At 45.5% G+C, this 19272-nt stretch overlaps 1 protein-coding gene across 50 annotated transcripts in view; it reads left to right on the plus strand.

Moving 5' to 3' along the window:
- The first annotated feature begins 600 nt into the window (after positions 1 to 600).
- LOC118363373 (bifunctional heparan sulfate N-deacetylase/N-sulfotransferase 1-like) overlaps positions 601 to 19272 on the plus strand; it is an 83484-nt gene continuing 64812 nt past the window's right edge. For all 50 annotated transcript variants that reach the window (XM_052488120.1, XM_052488147.1, XM_052488124.1 and 47 more), the window contains exon 1: positions 601 to 741. The gene's annotated coding sequence lies outside the window, so the exon portion shown is untranslated. The remainder of the gene's footprint in view (positions 742 to 19272) is intronic.

Raw genomic sequence — 19272 nt, forward strand, 5'->3', positions numbered from 1 at the left:
ATACTGTCGGCTGCAACTGGGATGAAGCTGATTAAAACACACATATCACATTATTTTGATGTGATATGAAAGTAGAGGGATTTATGTTTCTAGGACCCTATTGTAATTGAGAAGCAATTCAAGTTTAGATGGAGTATTAGTCTGTTTTGGCTGCCAGAGATAGGCCATCTCTGAAAATAGTTGAGTTGTTTTTGGATGAATGCCTCCTGGGTTGGGGTCTTCACTGGTCTGGAGAGCCTCTTGAAAGTAGTGGGGGGGGACAATGGTCTGAATTGTGTGATTGGTATTTAAATGCCGCCATAATAATCTCAGTACTTGGCAAGCAGTACTTTAATGAATGAATATCACAGATTTTCAACCAATGTATTATTAACAGTTAGAAACTATTTATGAACTATTTTTCATCTTTAGTACTAAATCAACTAATTGAAATATTTCGTGGACTGGCTGTCAAGAAGATGAGTTTCATATGTAATTTGGGTGAACTAACTATCCAGACTTTAGCCTCTTCATGGACAATGCTGTGCTGGCGCCCTCTGTTGACCATTGTTGGGCAGAGCTGCATAGTTCTGCAAAAAGAGAGACATTCTCAAATTTCTCTCCCATCAGACAAGTCTGTAAGAAGTAGAACGGCAGACCGGAGCCGCTGGTAAAGCAAGACGTAAGCACCGGGTGAGCTTGGGTTGAATCCAAACATTCATTCTACCAGATCGTCTCTAGGCTTTCACTCGGACCTCGAAGGTGAGTGTGGCGAAGTAAAACCTTTACTGGTGCAAATGTTTTGGTCAAGACGAGCTGAACGCTGCTCAGTCGTTCAATTACTAGCCTCGACTGGCTTGTATCTTGGCGCAGATTGAAAATGCAGCCACAGTTTTGGCCTGAATTTCCCCTGGATCGAAAATGAAGCCCGGGGAAAGAGTTGAATCCCAGAGCTGCTTTTGGCTAATCAATAGGAAGGCCACCGTTTTGGTGAATTCATGTCGAAGTTTTTTTGCCTGGAATTATGTGAAGGGGTGTTGGAATGTCTGCATCAAGCAAGCGAAACCCCGTGATACAATTTAGCACGAACAAGAAAGAAAGTAACTTGTTATTGTAACTTTATGGCATGGCAGTATGGTTAGCAGGCTAGTTATTGATTGTTGCTGTTTCTGACGCAGTAGGATACAATGTAACGTTAACTGTAAAGTATTTTTTTTATTGTTATGTAGCCTGAGGAGTGTGCTTAAAAACATTCTGAGAACACTGCTGACGTGGGAAAACAACTTGCTGTGTTATGCCTTCATTTATTGCAATGTGTAGTGGAATTACGCGAGAACATTTATATATTATTGTACCTAAAGATGGATTAAAAAAAAGGTTTGCTTGGAAAAAAACGTTTTTGTCCTTCCCGATTGCATCCATCAATTCATTTGTGATTCAATAACGTTTCACATGACAGTGGAAAGTTGCTTGTGTTCCGCTAGGACTGGCTGATGTGAGTAGAATAGGCAGGACGGCATTTCTTTGCTTTTTAGGCTTATTGCATAGTAAACGACAGTATCCACACTAAATTCGATATTTGATTAGCTGTACGCTATATAACCTCCTTCATGGGGTGGTGGCGATGCACATATGTTTCTACACGTTGTTACGCACACATTTTCCTATTGAGTCAGCCAGACCGCTTTCACATAGAGACGTGCTATATCAGATACTGTATATAAACATTTGACTCCTCGGCGGGAACAGGGGCAGTCTAGACCTGCCTGAAATTTGTAGCCTGGGGTCTTGTTTTATATTGTGTGTGAGAGAAAGTTAGGGAGACTATTCATTTAGCTGTGTCTTTGTGTTCGGCAATCTATCTATTCTCTCAATCTCAGCCTTTGCTTAAAGAAAGCAGGACCAGGGCCCTTATCCACAAAGCGTCTCAGAGTAGGAATGCTGATCTTGCATCAGTTTGGACTTTTAAATGAGAATGAATATGATTGTATGTACTGATCGTAGATCAGCTCCCATACTCTGAGACGCGTTGTGGATAACGACCCTGGAACATGTTTTGGGAGAAAGCTTGTCACCAAAAAGCCTGTGTTGGGAAACAGGAGGGCTATTTTATTGGATAAAAACTCAAGTCAAAATTGCGTTAATTTGATTAAATCCATTGTGAAATGTTGAGACTTGCTTCTGTGTTCTGTCTAGCTGTGCCAACTGTTTGTCTTGTTATGCTATGTGTTCCATCTGATAGTTCTGACTACCAAGCCCTCTGTGATCAGGTTTTCTGAATGTCTGATGCCTGCTGCTGCTCCTTCATCCCAATGGGATGTTATATTGGCTATGTAAGATTGTTATAAACATGTTATAAACAAGCTGCTGTCTAACCTATAGCATGTCATGTTATTCATGGATAGTTTATGCTGATGGGAACCACAGAGTCCCAACAACATGCCAGTTCTTGTATTTTTCCATGTCAGTGCCCTTCAAAGCCATGCTCAGTGTGTGGGGGGCCAATCCAGAACCCAGTCTATAGAATGAGAGTGGAACCAGGCAAACTTCCAATGACCCTATCCTTCTACCCAGTACAGGACTGCCTGCCCCCATAGTCCATCCATTGGCTGTTCCATTCAGTCCGTCACGTTATGACTTCTCCCCCTACCAGAGCTGGTCCTCTGTACACTCTGGCCAATTGAATGTAAGGAATGCATTTATTTAGATGTTTATATAGAATATTTATTCAGATTAGAATAATGCTGACTGTGTCCAATATGTTGAAATTGGACATCTTTGAAAAGACATTCTTGAAATTTAGTTTTCTACTCTCTGTCTAATTCAATTCTGATTGGCTTTCAGTAGGCCATTGACTGGGAGAGTGTTGTAGAAGTAAACACATTGGACAGTGGTACTACTACAGTAGAAATCAGTATTAGAGTAACACTACTACTATAGTAGAAACCTGTATTAGAGCAGTTACTTCTACAGTAGAAACCAGTATTAGAGTAATACTACTGTAGTAGAAACCAGTATTAGTGTACTACTACTACAGTAGAAACAAGTATTAGAGTTTGACCCTATTACTACTACTACTACTACAGTGAAACCAATATTATTGTACTACAACTAATACTACAGTAGAAACCAGTATTAGATTACTATTACTACTACTACTACTACTACAGTAAAAACAGTATTAGTGTACTACCTCTACTCTTACTACTACAGTAGAAACCAGTATTAGTGTACTGCTACTACCGCTAGTACTACAGTAGAAACCAGTATCAGTATACTACAACTACAGTAGAAACTATTATTGGAGTACTACTACTACAGTAGGAACCCGTTTTAGAGTACTACTACTACTGCAGTAGAAACCAGTATTAGAGTACTACTACGACAGTAGGAACCAGTATTAGAGTACTACTACTACAGTAGAAACCAGTATTAGAGTACTACTACTACTACTACAGTAGGAACCAGTATTAGAGTACTACTACTACAGTAGGAACCAGTATTAGAGTACTACTACTACAGTAGGATCCAGTATTAGCGTACTACTACTACTACAGTAGGATCCAGTATTAGCGTACTACTACTACTACAGTAGGATCCAGTATTAGTGTACTACTACTACTACTACTACTACAGTAGGAACCAGTATTAGAGTACTACTACTGCAGTAGGAACCAGTATTAGAGTACTACTACTACTACAGTAGGAACCAGTATTATAGTTCTACTACTACAGTAGGAACCAGTATTAGAGTACTACTACTACAGTAGGAATCCGTATTAGAGTACTACTACTACTACAATAGGAACCAGTATTAGATTACTACTACTGCTACAATAGGAACCAGTATTAGTGAATCACCAGATAGTAACCTTGAGTTATTTTGAATAGAAAAAATATTAAGGTATTCAGATTTTTGGCAGTCACGAGTGTGTCCACTTGTATGTGTAAGTTTGCGTGTGTGTGTGCGTAGCAGTGTGGCAGTGTGTTTATGTGTGGCCTTGTGTGTGAGTACAACGTATGTAGCTGAACGTGTGTGTGTCTGTCTGTGCCTGTGCCTGAACCCGCCAGTATGCAGTAGATCATATTACTGAACGATTAGCCACGGCCTCCTCTCCCCCAGTGGCCCAGGGAAATGATTTTCCTCTGTCATAATTCCCCCACTGAATTATCCTGGCCAGTGACTCATACACACATACCATATAGGCTTAGTTACTGTGCACGTTAGTGATGATGACTCTCTCTCTCAGGAGAAGGGAGATGAGGTAAACCCCTTTTGACGGTAATCATTAGATGGTCATGACTCACGGTAGGAAGGATGAAATTGGGCTATATTGTAAGATTTCCTGAGCACAGTATGTCATTTATTCTTAATCAAAGATTAGGAGATAGGGCCGGTGTTAAGGTAGCATGGGGTGTGTGAAAAGCGCTTTACAAATGAATTGAATTATTCTTTGAAATGATTCCCAGGACGGCTGGTGTGTTAGGCTAACCTTTTCACTAGTCTATGTTTAGTGGTTAAAGAGATAGTGGAAAAATCCTGTTTTTTTTACAACACTATGTTGTTTGAAAAGAACAGCTGAAATTTCGGCTTGTTTAGTGGGGTGGGTTTTTTGGACTACCAGGAAGTCTAAGTTAATAGACCAATAAGAGAGTTTGCCCTCCTATCTGCCTATAACAGGTAGTTTTCAGGTTACAATAGGCTCCTCCAATTAGGCCTTTCTCCCAGACCACTCCCAGACAGTTGTTGCTTGACACATTGCATTTAGCTAAAAATTATTTATACTTTTTGTTTCATTTTAATCGAAAACAATCACAGTAAGGTACTTAATTGTTTTCCAGAAATGATTTGATATTGAGATTTTTTTTAAACGCTGCATTGGGGATTTTTTAAATATTGGATTTGTGGTCAGAAAGTTCAATACATGGGTTTCTTATAATATAGCTGGGAGATCAACCTGTTGATGACCCTGTAGGATGTCCCTCAGGCTGGTGCTGATTTAGGACTGGGAGACTGGGAGTCAGTGGGAGAATGGGAGTCAGTGGGGGAGACTGGGAGTCAGTGGGAGTGACTGGGAGTCAGTGGGAGTGACTGGGAGTCAGTGGGAGTGACTGGGAGTCAGTGGGAGTGGGAGTGGGAGTGACTGGGAGTCAGTGGGAGTGACTGGGAGTCAGTGGGAGACTGGGAGTCAGTGGGGGAGTCAGTGGGGAGTGACTGGGAGTCAGTGGGAGTGACTGGGAGTCAGTGGGAGTGACTGGGAGTCAGTGGGAGTGACTGGGAGTCAGTGGGAGTGACTGGGAGTCAGTGGGAGACTGGGAGTCAGTGGGAGACTGGGAGTCAGTGGGAGACTGGGAGTCAGTGGGAGACTGGGAGTCAGTGGGAGACTGGGAGTCAGTGGGAGACTGGGAGTGGAAGTGAATGAGGCTGAAGTGAAGAAACAAGAAGTCCCAGAAACAGAATAGCCTTGAAACCCACAACCCACTGTGTGTCCACATCTCGTCAGACAGACGGAAATCACAACGCCGCCAGAAACACATCATAACTAGGCAGTCGAGCCTCTGGTGGAATTCAGCTCGTTTTAAAGTTAGGAGTTGGAAGGGGGGCTCAGGCGGGCAGGGGAGCGCGAGAGAGGGGGTAGGTGGAGGTGCGTTTCCAAGGTGCTGCTCACCCCCTGGGCTGGAATCAGATACATTCCAGAGACTCCTCTAGCCAGGGATAATGGAGGTATGGGGTGTAGCATTACACCACATCACACATGATTGGATGGTGAGGGCTGGGAAAGTGAGAGGAGAACGGTGGCCTCTTTATAGCTCTATGTAGCTCCAGTTTCCTATAAGAGACAAGGAGACCTGCCAAATTGACAGTAGGCCTGCTAGTTAAAGTTATAGGAGACATGTCTGGGCTAGGTCTTCTCATGGCTCACCTATACGTTGCCTTCTCCTGTTTCTGGTTCGCCTTGCTTTACAGTTTCACTAAATCTTCCCAATGTCGTAGAGGATGCTAATGACATTGTTATTACGGAAGTGTAACAGCAATTGATGTAAAGTGTTTCCCAATAAGATTCTGAGTTGCATTTTATCTGATGCCAACAGAGCTCTGATTACATCTCCAAATCTCAAACAGAGTTCGGACCAGTTTTGCCCATCTACACGAGCTCTGTATGTGTATGGCTGTGGTTAGCCTAAGTCCTGTACATTTCCGTGACAAACGGCTATGTAAAAGCCCTTTCATACACATGACTCTGAGAAGAGCTGAATAATAATAGAAAGATAGAGATGAGAGTTCCACGTAGACTGGCCGATATTAGTAGTGTATATCAGAGACTTTCATTCAAACCCCTAGTGAACTGCTGTTTTCTCTCTTTCTCTCTTACTCTCTCTGTCTCTCTCTCTCTCTTTATCTTCCTCTGCTACGAAAGGTTATTTATACTCAAAGATGTAAAATGTTGCCTGTTTTATTTAGTGGTTTAAAACAAGCTGGCTTGATGGTAATGGACTTCACCTCCGTGTTTGGCGCGGGCCCTCGGGGCATGGTTACAGTCACACAGCATGGAAGCACTCCAGTGCTAGCAGCGCTAAGCTAACTCTTAATGAAGGCATTTTAGAGTGGGAGAGAGAGAGCAGTGTAGTCTGTTAATGGGAATGAACTGCCTCACCGCTGGATGCTATGATCGTGTCCTCATGATAAGTGCTATGGTTTACCAGATCTAATGAAATATGTTTTGTGGATCAATTTAGCCATTATTTGTGTGCGGGTGTGTACCGTCATTGTGCGTGTGTGTGTGTGTGTCGTTGTGTGTGTGTGCGTGCACCTGCCTGCGTGCCTTGTTGTGTGTGTGTGTGTGTGTGTGTGTGTGTGTGTGTGTGTGTGTGTGTGTGTGTGTACGGGAGTTTGAGATTCAGGGTTTAAGGAATAATGGTTGTGGGGGATTAAAGCTCAGTTGGGGTATGAAGGGTGACAGGTGGAAGGGACACTTCTATGTTTACCCACTTGGCCCTGCCTGCACTTTGATACCTCACACACTCACACCCAGTAGGCCTCAGTCAGAGCCGTAGCGCTGTCCACACACAAACCACCATGACCTCTATCTGTCTATGGTTTGTGGTTAATTTCTCTCTCTCCCTCTCGCTCAGTCTCTGTCTCCCTGTCTCTCTACTCCCTCTCTCTCTTCTCTCTCCTCTCTCCATTCTGTGTCTCTCTCTCTATCTCTCCACTCTGTGTGACTCTCTCTCTCTCTGTGTCTCTCTCTCTCTCTCTGTGTCTCTCTCTCTCTCTCTGTGTCTCTCTCACTCTCTGTGTGTCTCTCTCTGTATGTCTCTCTCTCTCTCTCTCCTCTCTCTTTCTCTCTCTCTCCTGTCTCTCTCGCTCTCCTGTCTCTCTCATTCTTGCTCTCTCTGTCTCGCTCTCCTGTCTCTCTCGCTCTCTCCTCTCTCTCCTGTCTCTCTCGCTCTCTCCTCTCTCTCATCTGGTGTCCAAGCGGCTCCATCCGCAGGACATCTGGTGCTGAGCGGCTCCATGTGGCCCAACTGTAAACACAGTGCTCTGTGTGCGTGTTAATGCTCATGCTAACCGCCCACATCTAAACAGATCAGCCTCGTAGCCTCTGGAGTGATACTTGTATTGCATTTAAGTCTTTTAATTCATTTTATCTTGTTATTAACACTTTATTCTAGCTAGCTATTTGTGTAGGTAGCTATCAAGTAAACACAATTAGAGAGCGTGCTGGGTTGGTTAGGGTCAGTTCCATTTAATTTCCAAGTCGGGAGTTGTGTATCGGCCACTGCAAAATTGACCATAGCCAATTTCCCACAGCGTGTCTTTCTCTGTTTTGAATAACTGAATGGAGAGAATTGAATTGGCTTTGACCCCCAGCTCCTCTGCCAGCTTGGACTGTGCCCCTCCGCTGCCCTGTCTGTCTGCCTGCTGTCCATCTGTGTGTCTGCCCATCCTGGGTGGCATGGGGGTCTGTGGGACAGGTGTTGGCATGCAGGGGGTCAGTACCCAACCACACACACAGCTGTGGCACCTATACACAAAGTGGACCCCGCAGGCTGCAGGTGATGATGGATGGGGGTTGGTCGAGGAGTGTAAATTAAAGTAGGGTCTCTCGTTTGAAACGACACCAGGGGCAACACGACTGACTAGACTCAGTGGGTTTTTGGGTCACTGTGTTTAGGTCCCAGGTTGCCCGTGGCAGTGGGAGTAGATTCAGGGGCTGTTTGGGTGTTGGGACTGACTGAGGGATGGGGTCTTGTCTGGTCCACACAAACAAAAACAGCACCCTTCCCTTCCCCCTTTAGGAGTGTTAAGTGGCCGGATATTCCCCTGAATGGGACACAGGTGTTGGCCCAGGGTGGGTGTGTGTGTGTGTGTGTGTGTGTGTGTGTGTGTGTGTGTGTGTGTGTGTGTGTGTGTGTGTGTGTGTGTGTGTGTGTGTGTGTGTGTGTGTGTGTGTGTGTGTGTGTGTGTGTGTGTGTGTGTGTGTGTGTGTGTGTGTGTGTGTGTGTGTGTGTGTGTGTGTGTGTGTGTGTGTTTGATAGGCCCATTGTGTGTGTTTGTTTTATCATCTTAATGAGGCCTGCTCAGTGGCTCTCAATGGGCCGTAGGTCTCTCCATCCTAGCCTGCTGCGTGAGGGGTGGAGAAGGGCTCATATAATGAGGAAGAGTGGGTGGTTTTAAAACAGACTTCCCTAACACAGATGTAAACAAGCTCCAAAGAGGTCTCAGGATTCTTCAGCCCTGATCAGGTTTGATATTCAAACTAACCTCACTCTCCTCTCCCTCATCGTTCCCTCTTCCCCTCATCCTTCCCTGTACCCCTCCTCATCATTCACTCTTCCCCTCCTCATCCCCTCATCCCCTGTTCCCCTCCCCATCCCCTCTTCCCCTCATCCCCTCCTTCCTTCTTCCCATCCTCCTTCCCTTACTCCATTCTAATACTTGTCTGTGTTTGGAGCAGAGCTTCTACAACATATGTTGTGACCCACCTAAAGCCTTTCAGACATTCCAACATTGAGATATTCTTTTGACCCACGACCAAAGACCATGCTTCTATCCACAACCAGACTGGCCACGAACCAGCATGAGAAACACTGCAGTAGAAGTCTTGTGTAATGAGATGAGTAGGGTTGTTGTGGTGTCCTCATCGCCCCCCCCCCCTCGGGTCAAAAACACACACACACAATCTGACCCATCTGTAGGATGAGGGTGAGGTAATGGATCATTGACCTCCCGGTAACCCTCCATGTTTAGGTGTCTCTCTGTTAGCGGTAGCTGATCTCACTGTGTGTTAGTAACCCAGTGACCTCTACATATGATGAAGCTCCTGGCCTGTGAATAAGAACCATACAGTGGATCTAGACAGCCTATATAAAACCTCCCTTGTCTCGCTCCCCTCCTCCCCTTCCTTGTCTCCCTCTCACCCTTCTCCTCCCCCCTCCCAGCCCCAAAGCACTGCTCTCATTTCTCTCTACCTCCCCCTCTGCTTTTGTCTCCAGCACCTTCTCCTGGTCTCTCTCTCCCAATTCAATTTAATTCAATTCTCTCTCTCTCGCTCCTTTTTATTTATTTATTTTTAAATTCCAGAATCCATTTCTTATGCCCCCAGGCGCTCTCCAGCGATGGCTGGAGACGTTGTGGCAAATTTAATTTGGTCTCCCACTCTCTCTCCCAGGACCCGCGCGGGCTCAATGGAACAACAGTAGCAGGGAGAGCGAGGGAGGAAAAACCCAATTTCTCATGCATTACTTTCTCTATCCTCGGGGCTTTTAATGGAGTAACACCGTCCCGCTCTCTTTTCCTCCCCTCTCTCCTGCTGTTCTTACTCTCACTGCCCAAATCTAGCCTATATGGAACTAGGCTCCTTCTACTCCTGCTAGGGCTACCAACCAAAGTCTTCTCTGACTCATTGCGTCTGGATATTGGAGGAATCTAACTACTATAATGACTCTTGGTGAGATTGGTTGTCAGTGTCTGTCTGTGCTGCTGTACATCAGTCATATGCTTTATTGAGCTTGTCTTGCTCTGTTAATATTTATCAGTCCTCTACTGTTATAGACCTAGAACTATACCCCAGTCTTCTACTGTTATAGACTTAGGTAGATACCCCAGCCCTCCACTGTTATAGACTTAGGTAGATACCCCAGCCCTCCACTGTTATAGACCTAGGTAGATACCCCAGTCCTCCACTGTTATAGACCTAGGTAGATACCCCAATCCTCCACTGTTATAGACCTAGGTAGATACCCCAGCCCTCCACTGTTATAGACCTAGGTAGATACCCCAGTCCTCCACTGTTATAGACCTAGGTAGATACCCCAGTCCTCCACTGTTATAGACCTAGGTAGATACCCCAGTCCTCCACTGTTATAGACTTAGGTAGATACCCCAGTCCTCCACTGTTATAGACCTAGGTAGATACCCCAGCCCTCCACTGTTATAGACTTAGGTAGATACCCCAGCCCTCCACTGTTATAGACCTAGGTAGATACCCCAGCCCTCCACTGTTATAGACCTTGGTAGATACCCCAGTCCTCCACTGTTATAGACCTTGGTAGATACCCCAGCCCTCCACTGTTATAGACCTTGGTAGATACCCCAGCCCTCCACTGTTATAGACCTTGGTAGATACCCCAGCCCTCCACTGTTATAGACCTTGGTAGATACCCCAGCCCTCCACTGTTATAGACCTTGGTAGATACCCCAGCCCTCCACTGTTATAGACCTAGGTAGATACCCCAGTCCTCCACTGTTATAGACTTAGGTAGATACCCCAGCCCTCCACTGTTATAGACCTAGGTAGATACCCCAGTCCTCCACTGTTATAGACCTAGATAGATACCCCAGCCCTCCACTGTTATAGACCTTGGTAGATACCCCAGTCCTCCACTGTTATAGACCTTGGTAGATACCCCAGTCCTCCACTGTTATAGACCTAGGTAGATACCCCAGACCTCCACTGTTATAGACCTTGGTAGATACCCCAGTCCTCCACTGTTATAGACCTAGGTAGATACCCCAGTCCTCCACTGTTATAGACCTAGGTAGATACCCCAGTCCTCCACTGTTATAGACCTAGGTAGATACCCCAGACCTCCACTGTTATAGACCTTGGTAGATACCCCAGTCCTCCACTGTTATAGACCTAGGTAGATACCCCAGTCCTCCACTGTTATAGACCTAGGTAGATACCCCAGTCCTCCACTGTTATAGACCTTGGTAGATACCCCAGTCCTCCACTGTTATAGACCTAGGTAGATACCCCAGTCCTCCACTGTTATAGACCTTGGTAGATACCCCAGCCCTCTACTGTTATAGACCTAGGTAGATACCCCAGTCCTCCACTGTTATAGACCTAGGTAGATACCCCAGTCCTCCACTGTTATAGACCTAGGTAGATACCCCAGCCCTCCACTGTTATAGACCTAGGTAGATACCCCAGCCCTCCACTGTTATAGACCTTGGTAGATACCCCAGTCCTCCACTGTTATAGACCTAGGTAGATACCCCAGTCCTCCACTGTTATAGACCTAGGTAGATACCCCAGCCCTCCACTGTTATAGACCTAGGTAGATACCCCAGCCCTCCACTGTTATAGACCTAGGTAGATACCCCAGCCCTCCACTGTTATAGACCTAGGTAGATACCCCAGCCCTCCACTGTTATAGACCTTGGTAGATACCCCAGTCCTCCACTGTTATAGACCTAGGTAGATACCCCAGTCCTCCACTGTTATAGACCTAGGTAGATACCCCAGTCCTCCACTGTTATAGACCTAGGTAGATACCCCAGTCCTCCACTGTTATAGACCTAGGTAGATACCCCAGTCCTCCACTGTTATAGACCTAGGTAGATACCCCAGCCCTCCACTGTTATAGACCTTGGTAGATACCCCAGCCCTCCACTGTTATAGACCTAGGTAGATACCCCAGCCCTCCACTGTTATAGACCTAGGTAGATACCCCAGCCCTCCACTGTTATAGACCTAGGTAGATACCCCAGTCCTCCACTGTTATAGACTTAGGTAGATACCCCAGCCCTCCACTGTTATAGACCTAGGTAGATACCCCAGTCCTCCACTGTTATAGACCTAGGTAGATACCCCAGCCCTCCACTGTTATAGACCTAGGTAGATACCCCAGTCCTCCACTGTTATAGACCTAGGTAGATACCCCAGTCCTCCACTGTTATAGACCTAGGTAGATACCCCAGTCCTCCACTGTTATAGACCTAGGTAGATACCCCAGCCCTCCACTGTTATAGACCTAGGTAGATACCCCAGCCCTCCACTGTTATAGACCTAGGTAGATACCCCAGCCCTCCACTGTTATAGACCTTGGTAGATACCCCAGTCCTCCACTGTTATAGACCTAGGTAGATACCCCAGTCCTCCACTGTTATAGACCTAGGTAGATACCCCAGCCCTCTACTGTTATAGACCTAGGTAGATACCCCAGCCCTCTACTGTTATAGACCTAGGTAGATACCCCAGCCCTCCACTGTTATAGACCTTGGTAGATACCCCAGCCCTCTACTGTTATAGACCTAGGTAGATACCCCAGCCCTCTACTGTTATAGACCTAGGTAGATACCCCAGTCCTCCACTGTTATAGACCTTGGTAGATACCCCAGCCCTCTACTGTTATAGACCTAGGTAGATACCCCAGCCCTCCACTGTTATAGACCTAGGTAGATACCCCAGCCCTCCACTGTTATAGACCTAGGTAGATACCCCAGCCCTCCACTGTTATAGACCTAGGTAGATACCCCAGTCCTCCACTGTTATAGACCTTGGTAGATACCCCAGCCCTCCACTGTTATAGACCTTGGTAGATACCCCAGCCCTCTACTGTTATAGACCTAGGTAGATACCCCAGCCCTCCACTGTTATAGACCTAGGTAGATACCTCAGTCCTCCACTGCTATAGACCTTGGTAGATGCCCCAGCCCTCCACTGCTATAGACCTTGGTAGATACCCCAGCCCTCCACTGTTATAGACCTAGGTAGATACCCCAGCCCTCCACTGTTATAGACCTAGGTAGATACCCCAGCCCTCCACTGTTATAGACCTTGGTAGATACCCCAGCCCTCCACTGTTATAGACCTTGGTAGATACCCCAGTCCTCCACTGTTATAGACTTAGGTAGATACCCCAGTCCTCCACTGTTATAGACTTAGGTAGATACCCCAGCCCTCCACTGTTATAGACCTATCCAATGCTGTATTTGTGCGTGGCTCTGTGTCATTGTGCCGGAGTACAATGCCAAGCCTAAGTGAACTGAATGCAAATGAGTCTTGTAGGATGGCAGTGGCTGAATGTCTATGGTTTAGGGACTGGTAGTGAGGAAAGTCATAGTGGTGATGGAGAGGGTGGAGGAGGAGGGGGCATGTGGGTCATAGTCATCGCCTGAGCCCATTCATCATGCAATGCCTGCTGGGATGTGCAGGGGTCAGCTGCACACAATCAACGTCTGTTCGATTCTGCTCGGTTCTGTTGTGTTCAGTCTTTCTATGTTCTGATTGGCTGTGTTGTCTTCTGCTTTGCTCTGCTCTTGTGTTGTGTTCTGGTGTTGCACGGTATACCACGGAAACGAAGGTACTTTTTCAATCCTAGAACATGATAACGGTTCGCTACTAGAATTTGTGTTACTTTCGGTACTTCTGTTAATTGTGTCTCACAGATCAAGCCTTTCTATCGGAGCAGCCGACCCCTTATCATAGCTCACCCTGCCTGCACCACTTACTCACTGCTAGCCTACACTGAGTCTGGGCTGCATCATGTTAGCTCCACTTACTCACTGCTAGCCTGCACTGTGAGTCTGGGCTGCATCATGTTAGCTCCCCACTTATTCTGCACAGAAGTTAACACAGTCTTAAATAATGCGAGACAAAATGTTGAAACTGTTAATTACTGTTTGCAAAACATTGTCCACACAGGCTAGAACCCTTTACATTGGAAGAAGATACGGGTAGCTTCCAGATGTGTAGGCTAACTTTCCTTGCTAGCTGACAGCTGAAGCTAACATCAATTCACTATCCTAGTACTTTGTGATAATATGCAAACCATAACTCAAAATATGTTGATTTCAAAGCTGATTGACACTAAAAAAGGTCTCTGGTAAGTAAACACGAACTTAGAAGATCTTATATGTTTTGTTTAAAAATATATATATATATACAGCACCAGTCAAAAGTTGGGACACACCTACTCATTCCAGGGTTTTTCTTTCTTTCTTTTTTTTCTTTTTAAAAAAACTATTTTCTACATTGTAGAATAATAGTGAAGGCATCAAAACAATGAAATTACACATATGGAATCATGTAGTAAGGAAAAAAGTGTCAAATCAAAATATATTTGAGATTCTTCAAAGTAGCCACCCTTTGCTTTGATGACAGCTTTGCACACTTGGCATTCTCTCAACCAGCTTCATGAGGTAGTCACCTGGAATGCATTTCATTTAACAGGTGTGCCAAGTTATATTGTAAATTCTTTTTTTTAACCCTTATTTGACCAGGTAAGTTTACTCATTCTCTTTTACTGATGTCAACATCAGAAGCCTCCTCCCTAAGTTTGTTTTACTCACTGCTTTAGCACACTCTGCTAACCCTGATGTCCTTGCCGTGTCTGAATCCTGGCTCAGGAAGGCCACCAAAAATTCAGAGATTTCCATACCCAACTATAACATCTTCCGTCAAGATAGAACTGCTAAAGGGGGAGGAGTTGCAGTCTACTGCAGAGATAGCCTGCAAAGTAATGTCATACTTTCCAGGTCTATACCCAAACAGTTCGAACTACTAATTCTGAAAATTACTCTCTCTAGAAATAAGTCTCTCACTGTTGCCGCCTGCTACCGACCCCCCTCTGCTCCCAGCTGTGCCCTGGACACCATTTGTGAATTGATTGCCCCCCATCTAGCTTCAGAGTTTGTTCTGTTAGGTGACCTAAACTGGGATATGCTTAACACCCCGGCAGTCCTACAATCTAAGCTAGATGCCCTCAATCTCACACAAATCATCAAGGAACCCACCAGGTACAACCCTAACTCTGTAAGCAAGGGCACCCTCATAGACGTCATCCTGACCAACTGGCCCTCCAAATACACCTCCGCTGTCTTCAACCAGGATCTCAGCGACCACTGCCTCATTGCCTGTATCCGCTACGGTGCCGCAGTCAAACGACCACCCCTCATCACTGTCAAACGCTCCCTAAAACACTTCTGTGAGCAGGCCTTTCTAATCGACCTGTCCCGGGTATCCTGGAAGGACATTGACCTCATCCCGTCAGTTGAGGATGCCTGGTCATTCTTTAAGAGTAACTTCCTCACCATTTTAGATAAGCATGCTCCGTTCAAAAATTGCAGAACTAAGAACAGATACAGCCCTTGGTTCACTCCAGATCTGACTGCCCTCGACCAGCACAAAAACATCCTGTGGCGGACTGCAATAGCATCGAACAGTCCCCGCGATATGCAACTGTTCAGGGAAGTCAGGAACCAATACACGCAGTCAGTCAGGAAAGCTAAGGCCAGCTTCTTCAGGCAGAAGTTTGCATCCTGTAGCTCCAACTCCAAAAAGTTCTGGGACACTGTGAAATCCATGGAGAACAAGAGCACCTCCTCCCAGCTGCCCACTGCACTGAGGCTAGGGAACACGGTCACCACCGACAAATCCATGATTATCGAAAACTTCAACAAGCATTTCTCAACGGCTGGCCATGCCTTCCGCCTGGCTACTCCTACCTCGGCCAACAGCTCCGGCCCCCCCGAAGCTCCTCGCCCAAGCCTCTCCAGGTTCTCCTTTACCCAAATCCAGACAGCAGATGTTCTGAAAGAGCTGCAAAACCTGGACCTGTATAAATCAGCTGGGCTTGACAATCTGGACCCTCTATTTCTGAAACTATCCGCCGTCATTGTTGCAACCCCTATTACCAGTCTGTTCAACCTCTCTTTCATATCGTCTGAGATCCCCAAGGATTGGAAAGCTGCCGCAGTCATCCCCCTCTTCAAAAGGGGAGACACCCTGGACCCAAACTGTTACAGACCTATATCCATCCTGCCCTGCCTATCTAAGGTCTTCGAAAGCCAAGTCAACAAACAGGTCACTGACCATCTCGAATCCCACCGTACCTTCTCCGCTATGCAATCTGGTTTCCGAGCCGGTCACGGGTGCACCTCAGCCACACTCAAGGTACTAAACGACATCATAACCGCCATCGACAAAAGACAGTACTGTGCAGCCGTCTTCATCGAACTTGCCAAGGCTTTCGACTCTGTCAATCACCATATTCTTATCGGCAGACTCAGTAGCCTCGGTTTTTCGGATGATTGCCTTGCCTGGTTCACCAATTACTTTGCAGACAGAGTTCAGTGTGTCAAATCGGAGGGCATGTTGTCCGGTCCTCTGGCAGTCTCTATGGGGGTGCCACAGGGTTCAATTCTCGGGCCGACTCTTTTCTCTGTATATATCAATGATGTTGCTCTTGCTGCGGGCGATTCCCTGATCCACCTCTACGCAGACGACACCATCGTATACACTTTCGGCCCGTCATTGGACACTGTGCTATCTAACCTCCAATCGAGCTTCAATGCCATACAACACTCCTTCCGTGGCCTCCAACTGCTCTTAAACGCTAGTAAAACCAAATGCATGCTTTTCAACCGATCGCTGCCTGCACCCGCATGCCCGACTAGCATCACCACACTGGATGGTTCCGACCTTGAATATGTGGACACCTATAAGTACCTAGGTGTCTGGCTAGACTGCAAACTCTCCTTCCAGACCCATATCAAACATCTCCAATCGAAAATCAAATCAAGAATCGGCTTTCTATTCCGCAACAAAGCCTCCTTCACTCACGCTGCCGAGCTTACCCTAGTAAAACTGACTATCCTACCGATCCTCGATTTTTGGCGACGTCATCTACAAAATTGCTTCCAACACTCTACTCAGCAAACTGGATGCAGTTTATCACAGTGCCATCCGTTTTGTCACTAAAGCACCTTATACTACCCACCACTGCGACTTGTATGCTCTAGTCGGCTGGCCCTCGCTACATATTCGTCGCCAGACCCACTGGCTCCAGGTCATCTACAAGGCCATGCTAGGCAAAGCTCCGCCTTATCTCAGCTCACTGGTCACGATGGCAACACCCATCCGTAGCACGCGCTCCAGCAGGTGTATCTCATTGATCATCCCTAAAGCCAACACCTCATTCAAAATCAAAATCAAAATCGCTGAAGTTGGAGACTTTTATCTCCCTCACCAACTTCAAACATCAGCTAGCTGAGCAGCTAACCGATCGCTGCAGCTGTACATAATCTATTGGTAAATAGCACACCCATTTTCACCTACCTCATCCCCACAGTTTTTATTTATTTACTTTTCTGCTCTTTTGCACACCAACCTGTACATGATCATCTGATTACCTTGAAAGAGTTGTTGTGTCCAAACTTTAGACTGGTATTGTGTGTGTATGTGTGTGTATATATATATATATATATATATATATATATATATATATACTTTTTTTATCGAAGTGGTGGTGGAGGCTTCATTTTCAGCATAATCATTATTATTGTCCAGCCCCCCCTCAAAAAAAAAGATAAATTATGTCATCACATTTATCACATGTTCGGTTGCTTTGAGACTAATACGTTTTATGTCTGCACAATATTATTTACACGGTGCGGTTCCCATATTTTTTTTCACATACATCTGTTTGCAGTTTTATTTTAGGGTCATCTTTTCCATTAAATACATTTCTTTCACTCTACCAGTCCACTCTGCCAATGTTTGTTCCTTGTCTTATCTTCACCATTTTGTCTGGAGTTAGAAAGTGCCTGCTAATGGTTTTCCTTTGATACTCTTTCCATATGTTTGAGTTTGTGTAATGTATTCCTACAGACTGCATCCCAAGTTTCATTTTCAATGTTCTCCCCAAGTTCAAATTCCCACTGGCACTTAGTTTGCAGAGTATTACTGTGTCATGACAGCAGTATAGTTTTGTTATTTGTTAACTACTAGTTGCCCTTTTGTGATTCATTTATTAGGTGTTTTTCTATGGGAGCGTGGTCCCTCTTCATTTTTACCCAGTTGGGGTGTTTCAGTGGCGCAGCGGTCTAATACCCTGACTACACTGCTCGCGTCGCATGCATGAGCGTTGCAAAATACATTTAGGAATCTATGTTATTCAATTACTGCACCCACACTGCTCACGTACGCCAACGAGCGTCTGCGTTGCCAAGGGATAAAATAGAAGTAATTCCTATGTCTAACGCAGATCACGCTGCAAGTCCTGCCTCTCCCATCTCCTCATTTATTTATATAAAGCAGGTACCCATGTGCCATCTCTTCATTGGTTATACCCATGTGGGTGATTGAAAGACTAACTGTTTTGCTGGTTGTCATGGTAATACTATGAAAGTGTAGATGCCAATCACCATATAAGTTCAAAGATGAAAAGGCCTGGAAGGAGGAGAGATGACTAGAAACGAGTCAGTTGACCGTTTTCTGTGTGAATTCGTTGTCGGAGTAGAGGACCTTGTGCATTTTAGGTAAAATAACAACTCAATGTTTATATCCGAGGACAGATTAGCTAGCAACAACAAGCTAGCTAAATAGGACAAATTAGCTAGCAAGTGCAAGCTAACTAGCTAAATTGCCATACATGTTTAATGCTTTTTGACCTGTACCCAAATTAATGTCATTGGTTCAGAGTTTGTTTTGATATTTTAACCTGTGTGTCGTGATCACATTTGGTGTAGGGGGACAAAATAAATTTATGCACAATAGCGCGTGATGGCGCAGCCGGTTTGGGTTCCGTGTAAGGCACTGCATCTCAGTGCAAGAGGCGTCACTACAGTCCCAATCCCTGTAATTAGTGAACAAAATCTGACTTTAGCAAATGAAAGTCTGAATTTAGTTCTCTGAATTATTTCATTTGATTGTTCTTCAATACATCTTAATTGTCCATCTTCTAAGATCTGTGGTTACCACATCAATTAATTTGCTGTAGTTAGTTTTATACAGGTCCTCAAGAGAAAGGCTGGAGTCTCTGACAATTTTATGGGCTTTCCTCTGACACCGCCTATTACATAGGTCCTGGATGACAGGAAGCTTGGCCTCAGTGATGTACTGGGCCGTACACACTACCCTCTGTAGCACCTTATGGTCAGATGCCGAGCAGTTGCCATAACATGCCAGACGGTCAGGAAGCTCTCGATGGTGCCGCTGTAGAACTTTTTGAGAATCTGGGGACCCATGCCAAATCTTTTCAGTCTCCTGAGGGGGAGTA

The sequence above is a fragment of the Oncorhynchus keta genome, chromosome 30, assembly GCF_023373465.1.
Source record: "Oncorhynchus keta strain PuntledgeMale-10-30-2019 chromosome 30, Oket_V2, whole genome shotgun sequence".
Lineage (NCBI taxonomy): Eukaryota > Metazoa > Chordata > Actinopteri > Salmoniformes > Salmonidae > Oncorhynchus > Oncorhynchus keta.